This window comes from Cheilinus undulatus, linkage group 16, assembly GCF_018320785.1.
Source record: "Cheilinus undulatus linkage group 16, ASM1832078v1, whole genome shotgun sequence".
In the NCBI taxonomy this organism is placed as follows: Eukaryota; Metazoa; Chordata; class Actinopteri; order Labriformes; family Labridae; genus Cheilinus; species Cheilinus undulatus.
Genome location: NC_054880.1, coordinates 9,462,930 through 9,479,078, shown reverse-complemented (window position 1 = coordinate 9,479,078; position 16,149 = coordinate 9,462,930). Strand labels below are relative to the sequence as shown.

Sequence of the window (16,149 nt, the reverse complement as noted above, 5' to 3'; positions counted from 1 at the left end):
GTGGTGTTTATCAAAAAGACTCCTCTATTCGAAAAAGGCAAGTAGGCAACGGAGTTGCCCGATCAATGCTTGGATGTATTCAGTGGGGCAGTACCTTAAAGGGATAGTTCAACATTTTCAAAAAAGGACTATGTCCTTTGCTATCCAAGGTAAAAAAAGAAAATAAAAAAAAAAGCGAAATAATTAGACAAAAAAAAAAAAAGAAAAAAGAAAGATCAACTTATGGAGAGGTGGCAGTCAGCAGGAATTAAAAAACCTCAGTCTAAAGCCTGGATGAGCAGTGTCAGACAACATTTGTGTATGGCCTGTTTCCACAAAATAGTCTGGCTTGGTTCAGCACAGTTTTACCACGATTTAGCTCATGAAACTCTGATTTTTCCCATATTTCCTCTGCTGATATCTATCCAGTCTCACTTGTTGTGACAGGAAATCCATCTCTTTCAAAAAAAAAAAAAAAAAAACTAGATCATTTGTTTCAGCTCAGCAGGGCTGGTTGTTTGCCTCCCTTGACTTTTCATTTCTCACAAGTTTGGCTTTTTGATGTGGATTGAATAACGACAATGGATGAAGGAAAGAAAACTGGCACTCAAACAAAAGCTAGCTAAAGTGGCTCACATTAAAAGAGCCAATTTGTAGCACAGGCCCATTCATGAATGGTGCATCTTTACTCTGTGCTTACCCCACAAGGTTTATTTGGTTGATAGTACATCAAGTAAGAGTATGTTTATGAAAAAAATGTGACTTTTATGATACGTTGAAGGGGCTCAGCTGGCCTCTTAGCTCAGTACAAGACTCCTCAGGTCTCTTGTCTCCCTTTATCTGGATAGACGACGCTAGGGGGCCTGCAGGACAGAGTAATTTGTGATTGGCTCCACGCCAAATCCGTTAACTGTGGAAAATTCCCTTTTTGTAAAGTGTAGTGAGTTTACCTGCAGTGCACAGGTCCATTTAGAGCTGTCATGTTCTAAATTTCCTCCGTTTCCATTCATTCTTAACAGCTGTCCCCCACTTCCTGACCCCAAAATATATTCACACGTCATTAGAATCATGTGAGCGCAAAGAACCTAACCTACGTATAACTGGCACTACACCGCTGAATATGATCAACTACTGCCCAGTATTTTCTCCAATGCTGCATAGTATGGTATGTCTTGGTTGCCATGGTTGCCTGCACATTAAAAAGCAGGAAATGTAGCGACAAGACTGGGAACAAGCATTAAAATCCCCCTACCTAGTTATGTTTCAACAGACAATTGAAGTGCAACTCATACCAGTGCACATGTATGTGGTGCTAACAACGGCGTACGCAACTTCTGCATAGCTGCACCGAAGACCCAGCACAGAAGCATACACCAGGCACTACTCTCTTTTAATTCCCCTTTACTGTAAATCTTTTTTGGTAATAATAATAAAAAAATGTTGACTCCTCAACACATAGTGCAAAATACAAACTGGTTGACTTTTACGCTCTACTTTTTACAACAATGCATGAGCACAAGACAAAAATAAAAACCTAAAATGCAGAAACAACCAGAAGAGAAGCTGCACTGAGTATGAAAGTGTTTTCACCTAGCATGAGCTCATTGTGACATGATACAAGTCAAGGATAGATGTTGTGAGTGAATCATCTCAGACAAAGCCCAAGTGAGCTATAATAAAAACAATTACTTGATTTTAGTGCAAAAATATGATTTTTTGTGCAGTAATCACACTGTAGCTTCACAATGGTGTTAAAATAGAAAGGCTGTTGGAAGAGAGGATGAGAAAAAGTAAAACTCTTTTGAGTGATGAATCAAAGGTATTGATATTCTGCACAAACTAAAGCTGGATCAAAGAGAAACAGGATCTGCAGGAAGCTGTGGTATCCAATAGTAAAAGAAATCTAAATCCAGACTGGTGCTGGAGCCCACACTGTTCATGCCGCCTGCACAAACTACAACACAGACTGACTGCTCTCTGACAAAGAAGAACAAATCAAACACATCCTCAACATGAGCACCATGTTCTCATGGGAAATCATTTAGATATGACATTTACTTAACGACAAAATCCCTGTTTTATTCATTCATAAAATTTTTGTAAGATTTTTCAATGTGTTTTCCTACATGTTGCGTTAGTGTTACCACAGTTTTCATGCACTGTTGTTGAGTAATTCCTCAAAGCACTGGTTTTCTCCCTAAAAATCCTGCTTTACTTTCCAAATCGTCTCCCCATTCATACAGGTATTCTTCCCTTATTTACAGCTTTGTTGATAAAAGCATTCCTCAACATTTCACTGATAGAGCAAATATGCGCGCGCTAGTTCCCACATGATTGTATGCAGAGTACAATGTGTTCATATACATGTGTGCGTTCCTCTACACCTCCAAGCATGCGTACAACGCTCACGTTCACTCGTTTCATATCGATAAGTAACCAACAATGTAAGGCAGAGCGTTTAAAATCGCTTTATGCATATTTGAATGGCGCTTACCTGTCCGCGAAGAACTTTTGCAGCTCGCGCTGTTGCAGCTGGCGGCAGCGAGGCGCGCGAAAGAGAGAGAGGGAGAGAGAGAGGGGTGATGTACTGGGAGCTACAGCATAAAGGATGTGAGAGCAGGATGTATGTTTCTTCTGCGCATGTGTGGAGTGTAGGTGTAATAGGATTTCTTGTTTTTGTTGATGTAATCTTAGAAAGAACAAATTGTGACATGCTGAAGTTCCCTCTTAAATGCACCGTGCAGTTTCTGGAAACCAGCACAAGGAGTTCCGTTCGTACTTTAGTTGTCTCTCTGTTTCTGTACGTGTGAAAATGAGGCTGTGGAGGCTGCAGACTGAGGGAACAGGTGCGTTAGAGTTCTTATTGGCAGGAAGAAGTGAGACCGAATCAACCGGAAGTCTCATTTCTTCAGAGGAAAGTCACAAAATTTCTAAGAATTTTAGAGTGTGAATCAAAAGGAAATGAATGATGAAAAACTGTCCCCAATTATATCACAAGAGGAGCAGCTACAAGGAATTATTATCAGGGGGCAATTTTAATTATTTTGACATCATGAGGCCTCAAAGCAATTAAGCAAAATCTTACCTTTAAGTAAGAATACAGGAGAATTCCTGGGCAAACACATCTCCATTCTACATGTGTTGCATATAACACATGCCTATAAATAAATTTCTCAATTTAAAAAATCTTTAAAAATTCTACTCCCTAGCCGTAGTTCTCTTGTAGATTGAATAAGATTGTCCTCCAGGATTTTCCTATATTTTGCAGCATTCATTTTACCCTCTGCTTTTACAAGCCTTCCAAGGGCGACTGCCAAGAAGCATCCCCACAGCATGATGCTGTCACCACTATGCTTCACAGTGGGGATGGTGTGTTTTTGGTGATGTGGTGGGAGTCGTCCCCATGCAGGGACTTTTTGAAAAATCATAATCTATTCTCATGCTATTCACTCTTCGCCCCTTGCATTCAAATATGCATCCTTATCATTAAAAGTAATTTCTGATGTATGACTCATGTGGTGTACACCTATAACTGTCAGAGCTTCGTGGCGGGGTGCCAATGTCTGCGCCTTGTAATCAGGAGGTCAAGAGTTCGAGAGCTGCCTGATCTGGTGAGCTATGCTAATTGTAGTGGCTGGATAACTTCGAGGTCTACATTGCTGACTGTGGTATGGGAGATTAGGGGTTCAAATCCCAGTGACAGCGTGAGTGTCCCATGGATAAGATCCTTAACGCCACAGACACCTGTCCCAGATGTAAGTTGCTTTGGATGACATTGTAAATTGTACACTGCTGTACCACCTATACAACTAGGCCTCTACAGGCATGATGCCTCAGGCAATTTCCCACCTTTGTCAAAGTGATTATACAGTTGCAAGAAAAAGTATGTGAACCCTTTGGGGTTTCTTGGATTTCTGCATAAATTGGTCATAAAATGTGTTCTGACCTTCATCTAAGTCACAACAATAGACAAACACAGTCTACTTAAACTAATACCACACATAAAATTATGTTTCATGTTTTTATTAAACAAAACATGTAAACATTCACAGTGCAGGGTGGAAAAAGTATGTGAACCTCTAGGCTAATGACTTCTCTAAGAGCTAATTGGAGCCAGGAGTCAGCCAACCTGGAGTCCAGTCAATGTGATGATATTGGATGTGTTGGTTAAAGCTGCCCTGCCCTATAAAAAAACACACACCAGTTTTGAGTTTGCTGTTCTCAAGAAGCACTAGCATTAGCATTAATTTTGTATAGGACAGCCTTAAAGTCAGATGTACTTGCTGTTTTACCTTGTGTACCTCCAGCTGCATTATGGCATTCTTGTGAAAATACCTGCCTGTATTTGGTGTTTATTATTAGGATAACTCTTCAGGGTAGACCAGAGAGCTCAGGCTCTATATAGCTATCTGATGTGTAGGATGTAAACTACAAACACGGTGACATTTAAGGAGGCTATTAAAATGTTCATTTTGAGATCAGAAATAGCATAAACATCCATGATCAGTAATAACAGACCAGCGTAGACTGATGACTGGTAGACAGAAAACACCATCTGCACTCTTTGTTCCATTTTTTATGATGTTGAAATGTACTCACCAGCTATGTTTTTAATAAAAGCGGAGTTAATACAAGCACTAGTGGATGTGCTCAGCTGGAGGTCGCCAGCTTTAACGGTCATTGATTGGATTGAAACACAGATCTTGTTTCAATACATTTACAGCTTTGAGTATTGACTTTTAAAACAGATTTGACCTGTCATCAACTGGATTGACAGATATGTTTTCCTCTGTTGCCATGACAATGACAAATTGTGATGATGTGGAGAATTGTGGACTTGGGTTATCAGTTTCTCTTGAATCTGTCTGTGGCACCTCCTCCACCACACATGCACTTACTGCATCTGGATCACATTACCCAGCCTAAGGGTTCTCTGACTCTACTTTTGTGTCCCATGTGAATTGTCTATTGATTAAGTCTGTCATCATAAGGACTGAAATTAATGCATTACATTTTTAAAAGAGTGTTAATCATGTACTATTTTGTCCTTTAAGGCACAGAGAGAAGCTAGAAACTTCTCTCTGCTGCTCTCACCGTGATACAGCACAGACCTCCTCTGACTGTTTCATTTTCTTCTAGAAAACTCTCAACCCTCGAAACAGTAGGCTGTAAACAAAAATGGACAGTGTGTCCCAGCCCACTCCCTCCTAGGCAAGAGGAAGCCAAAATATACCTGTGATGCACGCTGGCATATTGCAGTTATGAAACCAGAGTCTGAGCTGTGTATCTGCATCCTACCTCTTCTGATAACCATACCACAAATTTAACTCACAAATCAAACAAAGATCCTACTGTTCCATACAGTCCAAATAAAAACTGGGTTTGTGTCGGGTTAAAGCACTTACTGTTATGGAAAGTTTATGGACTCTTGTACCCAACCTGTTTATCCAGTGCCTACAAAGAGTATTCACCTGCTTGGATGTTTGAACATTTTATTGATTTTCTAAATCAATCACGGTCAAAATAATTTGGCTTTGTCTTTATCTTTAACCCATATCTGTGTAGCTTTCTCTGTATGCTTCAGGTCATTGTCTTGCTGGAAAATAATTATCCTCCCAAGCCGTAGTGCTCTTGCAGACTGAATAAGATTGTCCTCCAGGATTTTCCTATATTTTGCAGAATTCATTTACTCTCTACTTTTATAAGTCTTCCATGGCTGGCTGCTGAGAAGCATCCCCACAGCATGATGCTGCCACCACCATGCTTCACAGTGGGCATAGTGTGTTTGTGGGGATGTGCAGTGTTTGGTGTCTGCTAAACAAATTGTCTATACAAAGTACTATTTTTTTCTCACCAGACCAAATTCCACTTCACCATGGAGTCTCCCACATGCCTTCTGGTGAACTCTAGTCCAGATTTATTGAGTTTTCTTCAACATTGGCTTTCTCTTTGCAACTCTCCCATAAAGCTTTGACTGGTAAAGAACCCAGCCAACAGTTGTTGTATGCAGAGTCTCTCCTATCTCAGCTGCTGAAGCTTGTAACTCCTTCAGAGTAGTTATAGTACTTTAATAGGAACTGTAGGACAATTGGTGCTTTAGTTCTGTATCTTTAAGCTAATGCAGTCATGCCAGTTTATTTATCTGCCATTTCATTTTTATTCAGTTTTAATAGTCTTACAAAGGGCTCTATGTTAATTTTTCACTTTTAAATGGAGCTCTGTTTCTTTTTTTTTAATTATCAACACATTTTGAACACCAGCTCTTTCTCCAAACCAGTCTATCAGCTCGCATTTGTCCCATTTTTCTTTGAAGGGGAGGTGATGAAGAAGAGGAGGTGTTATTTTAAAGTCCTCTTGACAATCAGGACAGGGATTAAGCACTGTGGGGTGAATCTCCAAAGTAGGTAGAAGTGCGTGATGTCTAAAGAGTGTTTTGTCTGCGGGGGGTTGATGATCAGCCTGTGATTGCTGAAAACTTTCTTTTTTGATAAAAATAAACCAAACAACGTCTGAACTTTGGGTCATACGGTTCACTTTGGGTAAAAGTGAAGTCTTTTGTGATATTTACATATGATTAAACTGTCATTTATACACTGTGTGTCTTTTATGAAATATTTTCACCCAATACACAGAAAACAAGAAGGTTTATAGCTCTAGTACACAGCACAACAACCACAACCCTAATGTTTAAATCACTTCTTAAAGCAGTGCAGGCCTGCTAAGGAAGTTGGTCATGGCACTTTTGCTTCCTTCACTAGTTATTGTAAAGTCTATTTGAATTATCTTGGTTTACTAAACATTTACTTTAATTCTATATACATCAAAACTAGGGAAAGGAATCATAGTGTAGACCTCTACAATGGGGCGACCTCGAACGTGGGGTTGGAAGTGATTTACTTTACTCAAGCCGGAACTAGAATGAGCGACTGAAAGACGTTTATTTTCCACAGTCTAACGCTGTTAGAGGTTACAGTAAGCAGCTCTTTTTCTCAACAGAAGAATTTTACTTAAAAGAAAAGAAAAAAAATACAACATTTACAAAGGGGGATGAATTTAGATTTAAATCACCATAAATTAAGGAAAACCCAAAGAGGGCTAGGGTTAGGCACCTGCACTCTAAAAGGTTAGGGTTAGGGTTAGAGGGATGGGGATAAAATCTTAAACACACCACAAACTAAGTTAGTTAGTATGTCATTTCCTGCCCCATGGTTGAGGTCGCCTCTTGCAGAGGTCTGCAACAGATGAGCTCAAAACGCCCCATCATAGAAGTGCAGCCTCTCGTTTTGATTGGTTAGTGAGAGGGGAGTGACATCCATTAGTGTGGTGTTCTTCAAAATGTTTAGTTTTAGAATTTGAATCAAAAATACTTAAGCAATCCCAGGGTAAATTTGAGTGTTCCAGTTCTTTAACATAGTACAGCAAATAGAAATATAGAATAGCTCTAAAATATAAAGCTAGAGGGAAGTTTAGTGAAGACAAATAGGAAAAAAGCCAAACTCAGGGCTCTTTTTTATCATGCCACCCAAAAGATTCTGAAAAGCTCAACTACATTTACTTTGTCTTGACATGCTGTCAGTGCACTAAACAGCTGGACACAGGCCGTCTACCTCAAACAGCTGAGGGTGAGCCGTTTGCGAAAACTGGCAACAAGTGTTTCCCATTGTTGTAAGGATTTTTTTTTTTTTTGCAGAATTGCTTTATTCCAGCTACACTGAAGGGTTTTCCAGCATGAATGGCCTGGTTAAGGTCATCTCAATCCGATTTAAATCCAGACTTTGACAAGGCTGTTTCAAAACCTTCATTTTGGTTTTTTTTAAAGCCATTCAGGGGTGGACTAGCTGGTGTGTTTGGGATCATTGTCCTGCTTCATAACCCAAGTGCCATTGAGCTTGAACACTTACCTTAACTGAGTCAAGTGAGGCCTGCAGGTCTTTATATGATATTCTGGGTTCTTTTGTGACCTCCTTGATGAGTGTTCGATGTGCTCTTGGAATCATTTTGGTAGATCAGCCACTCCTGGGAAGGTTCACCACTGTTCCAAGTTTTCTCCATTTGTGTATAATGGCTCTCACTGTGGTTTAATAGAGTCTGAAAGCCTCAGAAATTACTTTGTGACCCTTCTCAGACTGAGATGTCAATGACTATCTGCTCTTGATTTCTGTAGATCATGGTACGATATGTTGGTTTTTAAGCCTTCTTCACTTTGTCAGACAGCTTCTGTTTAAGGGATTTCTTGATTCATTGGACATGAGTGGGTGTGACTTTGGAGGATATGTAATTTGTCGACTAATTACAGAGCCAACCAATTATCAAGCTGGCAAGTGATGCATTATTTTCTGTGTTTATTTAGCATTGGCTTGCTGGAAGTCTAATCCATCCCTGCACCTCTACAGAAACAGAAGATGGAGGCTCCGGGGAACGAGCCAAGGCCAGAGAGAAGAATGAGGGTGGAAAGGAGCACAGACAGGTGGAACCAGACGGCCCTCACAGGTTTAATACAGAACAGTGAGGGAGCTAAACGAAGACGGATGGTCAATATGGATCACAAAGCTGCCAGGAAGGTAGAGTTAAGACGTTTGTGTGTGTGTAGTGGTTGTATACACAGGAGGGGAGCCAGAGTAATAAAGACAGGCGGAGAGGAAATCAATGGCCGGGCCAGAAAGACAAACATTTAGAAATGAAGTGCAGTGACAGTAAAAGCCAACGGAGCAGAACTCGCTCTGACATTCACAGTCTGGTCGCACAAAGAGCAGCAGATTACACAAGACCAAGGAGACATGGCAGACGGAGTCAAACTTCTCACTTAGAGGATCATATGTAGCTACGAACGTTTCTGATCTGAAGAAAAAGACACACTGATGGAAAAGTGATAGAATAAGGCTGAATGATCTGAGACCTGCACATTAGTATGGCTAAGCTTTTCAGGAAGGAGAGCCCTCTGCAGGCTGCACTTTGTTCTGAGCTGAAGTCACTTTGAAATGTACTTCAATCAAGTTAAATATGAGGAGGTAAATACTGAAGGTGTCTTGTTATGGTTGTTGTTATGTTATGGATGTAGACGCAGGAGATTTTCAGGGTTCTAATGGGCAGTGGTGTACTGAAGCAAGACTACACCTTTCTCAAATTCAAAGTGCTGCATCCTTCAGGCGGCATATTTGAAGACATCACAGCACAAGTCAAAAGCTTTCCCATTTTGATGGCCCCCTTTAAATACAAGTGAATTTACCAGGCTAGTAGAGGATCCATCTGTAGCTTTCTTCATGGTCCAACAAAGCCTGAGATTTAAATAAGCTGGTGGACTAGCAAGAGGCCAAGTTATTATCTTTAGGTTTAAGTAGCTGGTTTTGCCTCCTTGTTGGCACATCAGACAATGACATATCACTGATTTCAGACCAAAATATATTTCCATTTCCCTATCTTTTTTTTTTCAGTCGGTTTCAAACATTTTTGGCCAATAAATATGCCAAAAAAGATCTGGACTTTGACCATTCAGCATTAAATTTGAAAAATACATTTTTTTGTAATTCTCTGAAAGTGGTGATTTTTTTATATAGGAGGTTATGGCTGACCTCCAGTTTCTAACATGGATGTGGAAATTATTAATGCACAACTTATACAAGCTCCGTCGAGACAGAAAAGTGTAAGAAAATCAAGAAATCTACCTGTTTGATGCTCCTGGTACTTTGCCATCTCCCTCTTTCCTTGATCTTTGGTTATGTCGATGCAATCAACAGAGAGAGCGGGGATAAAAAGCTTACTATGCTGTATTTTGTTTGTTGCTTATGGGCTGTCAGGATGCTACAATATAAATAATACAATCAAGCTGATTTTGTTACTGTTGCTTGCTTGCATCTTGTGCAGTTCATACACGCTGCTAGACGAAGCAAAACTTAGGACTGAACAGAGACAGGACAAAAGCATGCTGGGAGGATTTTAGTCCTTCTCTTGTGATAACATGGTCATTCTGGTTGTTTCCTAACATGTTGAGAAAAAAATCTAATAGGTTATATGTGATTCATGATTGCAGAAAGGTAGATTTCCAGTGCAGATAACTGTTTTTATGCAGCTGAGCCCTGTTGTCTCCAAACTAATCCGCCCTTTGTCCCACTGCTTTCAGCTAAATCTTTCTGGCTCATCAGGGTGACTAAAATTTAATGAGCGCCTATTTCCGTTATGGTTATTTATCCTGGTCTTCAATCCTCTCTAAATGAGTCGCTGAAATTGGACGGAGCAGCTGCCCAAACAGGGATCTGTCACCGCTAAATGCTTCAAACTGCCTCCTCGCATCAGAGGAGTGTGTTCCTGAAAAGTGCAGCTGTGAGCTCGGTTGGAGTTACATCACTCTCTCTCTGCATGAAATATCAAGTTTGAGAGGAAGGAGCAAACTTTATAATTACTGTAAGGCCGGCTATCTGGAATCACAAAAGGGATTAGAAGGTCCTAAATAAAATTGGACGGGAGAGTTTAAGGAAGCGCTGTGTTTGCTCTTAAAGCCTCCCTGAATACCAACAGAGCAGCCGCACAGGTGCTCCCTGTCACACTGGCTGATTAGACTTCTTCTCAGGAACATGGAGGTGTGAAAAAAACAACCCTGATTGACATCTTTTTAAATACCTTGTAAGATTTGCTGCAGCTCTTACATCCGCCAGGACGAGTGATTTGTCTTATCTCAGCTTATCTGCAGCAAAGACTCGGCGAGTTCAAACCAGAAAGAGAAGAATTTTTTCAAGCATAAAAACCTGCAATACAGACCACGCTCTTTAAAAACATTTCCTTCATAATGGTGATCATTTAAGGTTAAAACAAAACTTTAAAAGCATTTCCTACATTTATTAAACATCTGCAAATACATGAGGTTGATTTGGGTGCACCAAAACAAGATCATGAGGCATTTTAGGAGGATTAAGGTGTTTAGAGATAAAATATATTGGTCCTTGCTTTTCTGTGGCCAAACCTCTATCTCCAGTTTTCATGATTTTAAAATTCTCTAAGCATTTCAGTTAAAAAACATAATCAAAGCACTCCCAGATCATTAACCAAGCAAGTAAAATACCTGGAGAAAATCAAACTCAACTGTCAGTACTCTGTACCCAAGCAGTTAAAGACCCTGTAAAGTGAAAATAAATCCATATTTAGGTTTCCTGTATGATAGGTCACAGTGTTTTGAACCCCCAGGTCAAATTTTGGTCAAATAGAACAACCCAACAAAAACATAAACGCAGGAACCTAAAATGGTGAATAAAAATAGACTTTCATGACATATGCTCAGATTTATGATGTATTTGTTTATTGATTGATTTGTTTTTCTCAAACCCAGTGGTCAAGTTTCGCTCGGCTACTCCCAGTGACTAAAATCCCAGGTTGAGTTTTTCAACCAATGAGAGTCATGGAGCATGCCAGAGTGGTGGTTAATATGCATGACCAGTACACAAACACTCCTTACGGACTAGTCAATAAAAGGGCACACCAAAATGTGCACTTTTGTCACTTGTCAACATGCCACAGATGTCGCGAATCATGAGGGAGCGTGCCATTGGCATGCTCAATGCTGGGTTATCCTTTACAGCAGTGGCAGCACAACTGAATGTGCATCATTCCACTGCCAGCAAGAGAGACTGATACCAAAGTAAACCGCGCACATGCCCGCCGGCCATGTGTGACCACGCCTGCGTGTGACCAGTACATGCAGCTCCAGCACCTGCGTGATCGGGTCCGACCAGCAACCAGAACTGCTGATGAGACTGTCGGTCTTCACAACAGGCGAATTTTAGCCCAGACAGTCAGGAACCGCCTGCAGGAGGCTAATGGTGGACACACACTTCACTGACGTCTGTGAACTTGGACCATCGACCCCCATTGAGCTCTTGCTGCCATTACTCCGGGACTATTGCTTCAAAATTGATTGCAATGCTCGCAAATTAAAGCTAATTTGTTAAGAAAAATGTCCTGTTAATTTGGGGTATGTACTATATTTGTGATATAAAAATAACAGAAAATTATCTTTTGTGCATTTATATTTTTATTGAGTGTATAAAATGAAGCTTCAAAATCATGAAAAATTAGGCAGTAAGCTCTGCTCCAGGATGGTGTGGGCATGTCTGTGGAATGAGCTGAAGCCACGCCCACTCAGGCTGATAGATTTGGCAAATTTACCTCACAATGAACAGAAAAACAGCATTTAACTGGCCATTAACTTTCAGTAAAGGCAGTGACATCAGCTAATAACAGACTGTACTGAGAGGAACTGCTCGGTGATTTTTTATTGTAGTGTTAGAGGGGCGGGGTCATTCCATTGATATTAGCCCCGCCCACATGAAACCAACTTACCAGGAAAGAGGTGTAAAACTTTCTAATGGTCTAAATCCAAAATTCAGTCACATATAGATCTCAGTGTTTTCACATGTTTATAGCAACCATATTCCAAAGTATCTAGTGTGTTAAGACACAAAGTTTGGATTTCTTTACAGGGTCTTTAAAGGAAAGCCAACCAGCAGATCCCGCACGACTACAACATGAATCTTTTTAGGTTTTACCATCAGGGCGTCGCTGTAAAGTCAGCTAGCCAAGTAAAACAGTTACCAAAACACCTTTATTTACATTGCCATGCAACAATAAACTTTACCCCTGCAGCTGCTGTTACCACTGATCATGCAAGGCATTTTTGCACATAGTATTTTAAATATCTCTATCCTGTCTTACTTACTGTTTCAGCCATTTTTATCTGTTTCTAGCTATGTCATCTGTCTTTTATTGTAAGTTGAGCCCCGCTTTAGGTAATTTTCGGTCAATAAAGTTTCTAAATCTGAATCTGAATCTAAATCAGTGCTATTAGTCACCCGTTTACATCCATCATTGGGTTTTAACAAATGTTTAAGTAATAACAAAAGTGTGAAAAAGACTCTGACTGGTATGGGACTGACTGAGCAGTACAACCTTAGTCCAGTACTGCTCAGGCTTCCTGATGGCCATCCTCCTGGCCCATTCTCCATTTCTCCGGGTATCCTCCCAGCTGCCCCCTCCAGTCTAACCCCTAAATGGTAATTAGAGATTTGATTTGGTTTTGGCCTGATGCCAGCAATTGAATTAAATGTAAATTAAAGTTACAGCTTTAACGCGAAAACACTACTGCAGTTGTTTCCCCTATCTCCCCTACTCTCTTACTCCCTTGATTTTTTTCCAACTAATAATTTTTGTATAATAAACCTTCATGCTGTCCAACATGACCTAGTTGTTTATTTTTATATATACATATTACTCCCGCACACTGTCTTGCATGCAAACTGAAGGTTTAGTACTGAAACGCTGCAAATAAATACCCCTCAAACAAAGGGCAAAAACATATTTTTGACCATTTTCTCTCTAAATAAAGAAAAGTGTCCAGCTCTGATAAAATTCCTGCTATTGCTGCATCCATTCCAGCACAGCTAAACCTCACCTATACCTACCGGCTCTTCTGTATGACACAGACTTGTCATTCTAGGAACAAGCCTCTCAGATTAAAGTTTTGCAGGGTTAGCCAACATCAACATCATCTTAAATCAACCGCTAATAGATTAACTGATATTAAAGTTGATGAAGAAAACTAAATACAGTAGAGTTCAATAGATTTAGAGTTATTATTGATGTTTTCTGTTCCTGCCTCATATTAAAATGTTATGGTTTGTTTTGTGATCGACTCTGCAACATTGAAGGGCATTTTATATTCTCCCACCATGCAGCATGTAAATGCAGTTATTTAAGGGTCACATTTGTTCTGAAAAGCCTGACTCATTCTCTAACAATGCACCATAATTCATTTCATTTATAAGCCTGTGATTGTTACATAAGTGCAGCCCTTAACACATGCAAATACATCGTGGACATAATCAATGTGTGACTCATGTTGTCGTTTCAGTCACATTCTCTGTCCTCAGATGGTTTCTCGGCTGTTTTACTCTGCTTTGTAGACTTTAGAAGTCAAACACAAAGGTCTTAAAAAAGGGGACAAAACTATAGCTTGAGTTTTCAGCTGAAACAAATCTGGAACTGCGTCGTGACCTTGATGCATATTTCTTCACACTGGAGCAAAAAAGTCAATGCAAATTATTCATTCTGATTGTAGTCCATAATAGAACAACTTAAAGGGCAAACTGGATGAAAAGTATTCCCTTTACTTTATAATGCATTTTGAAAAGCATTTAAAAATTTAGACTTTTACTACTAAATACCTCTGTTTTAAAGTATTTTACTCATACTATTGCATTTTGCATAACTTGTGAAAAATCAAGAAAAGTTTCTTATTAATTTTAGAATTGTTTCATACTGCCCATACAGAGGCAGAAACAAGAAATGAGCCAGGGTCAACCTTGAAATGATGCTTTGTGTAAGTTTAAGAATGAAGACTTTTTAAAAAAAATCTTTATTCATCCTTTTATTTATGAATAAATCACTCACTCACGAATCTCCCCTCTCTAGTAATCAGCTGGTATGGGTGTCTACTCACATAAATTCTAAACCAGTCCCCTTCTGCCTCAACCTCTCTGGATCCAATCACCCTGCTGCTGTCGTATTTTTACATCTGTTCTCTTCTCCACAGGAGGTCTGCTGTTTAAGTGTAGCCGCTTTAACCCTCCTCCACCCCAGCCACCTCCATTACGTCTCAGTGGTGTCCAGGTCCAACTTCTCTCTGCCGTTTTGATCCCTTCATTGCTTTTTCATCAGTGTCTGGGTCAAGCACCTCAGAAGTCCACTCCACATCTTATCCTTCCACCACCACCAGTGTCTGGACCAAGCTATTTATAATTTAGATTGATTACAGAGTGAAATTTGTTACAGAGCTAGAATATGCCCTGAGTTGATAGTCTGCACACTTTCCATTATGGCTGACCATCCATTACTACTGTCAGGAAGTGGCCAACTTAGTAGATAACTTCACTCATGGTGCAGAAGTTATTAAGATCAAAAACAACAATGAATCACCAGAAACACAAAGAAATCCCAGCAGTGATCTCTATACAACGCACAATAACGAAACATATCTAAACATATATAAATACATCTTAATACAGTGTTAATTAACCCTGCTCAACCAAAGAGTAAAATTGTTGAAAAATACCTTTGTTAGAGCCACAATCAAAGTAGTGAAAAGTAGCAAAAACTGGGTTAAAGGGCCAAAGTAAGTACAAGATGGCAAAACCTGAGTAAATAGTTATAAAAATGAAAAGTGGCAAAAAAGGGCAGAGAGTGGCAAAATGAATGATAAATTACAAAAAATGGATTACAAATGGCATAAATAGCCAAAAAGAGGAAAAAACTTTGCAAAAACTGAGTGAAAAGTGACTACAGTGGGCAAAAAATGGACAAAATAGGTGGTAAAAATGAGCAAAAGTGGGAAAAAGTGGCATTTAATGGCCAAGTGTGGCATAAATGGGATAAAAGTGGTAAAAAGAAGTGGCAAAAATGGGCTAAATGCAGTGAAAATGGATTATAAGTGGCCAAAAAAATGGAAAAAATAGCAAAAAATGCAAATAAGGGCGATGGAAATGTACAGACAAAAAAATAAAGATTAAAGCCTATTGTACAAGTGTGGGAAACAAATTTAGTAATGCAACTTGCAGTTGACAATTTCTGAGGTCAAAATGTCCCTTTTTTAAAGGTTTTCTGGAGGAATAATATTTCAAATTAAGGCATTAAAGAGTCACAAATCATCACAGAAGAGCCACATGTGGCTCAAGAGCCACACGTTGAGTACCACTGTCTTAATAAATCTAAAAACATGAAACACTCTGCACAAAGGCATGATGGGAAAAGGCAGAGGACAGAACTAGGACAAATTGACTCTACAGAGTTGGATCAACACTGTCAGATAACCCTAACACTGAAAACCATTAACTCTGAATGGAGTTAAAAATACACTTTAGGAGTCAAAATCAACACTGAAAAGTTTAACATTGGGAATTTAACACTTTATTTTTATCAAAGCATTTTTGTGTTTTCATGTGCTGCCATGCCCTGCTACAATGGTGATGAAACATTTAAAGCATCTTTATTAAGCCTCTTTATTATTATGCAGGAATAAGATATAGAAATAACAGCTCTGTTGCTCTTTTAGGGACAGATTTATTGCACAGTAAATTACAAAAACCAAAGTAAGTGACAGTAAGTGTCTATAGAATCACTTCATTTGCAGCG

General features: G+C 39.5%; 1 protein-coding gene across 1 annotated transcript in view; it reads right to left on the bottom strand.

The window, feature by feature from the left end:
- The window catches only part of LOC121523275 (voltage-dependent calcium channel gamma-4 subunit-like), a 41,746-nt gene extending 39,171 nt beyond the window's left edge, over nt 1-2,575 (bottom strand). The window contains exon 1 of the mRNA XM_041808083.1: nt 2,474-2,575. The gene's annotated coding sequence lies outside the window, so the exon portion shown is untranslated. The remainder of the gene's footprint in view (nt 1-2,473) is intronic.
- Nucleotides 2,576-16,149: the final 13,574 nt, after the last annotated feature.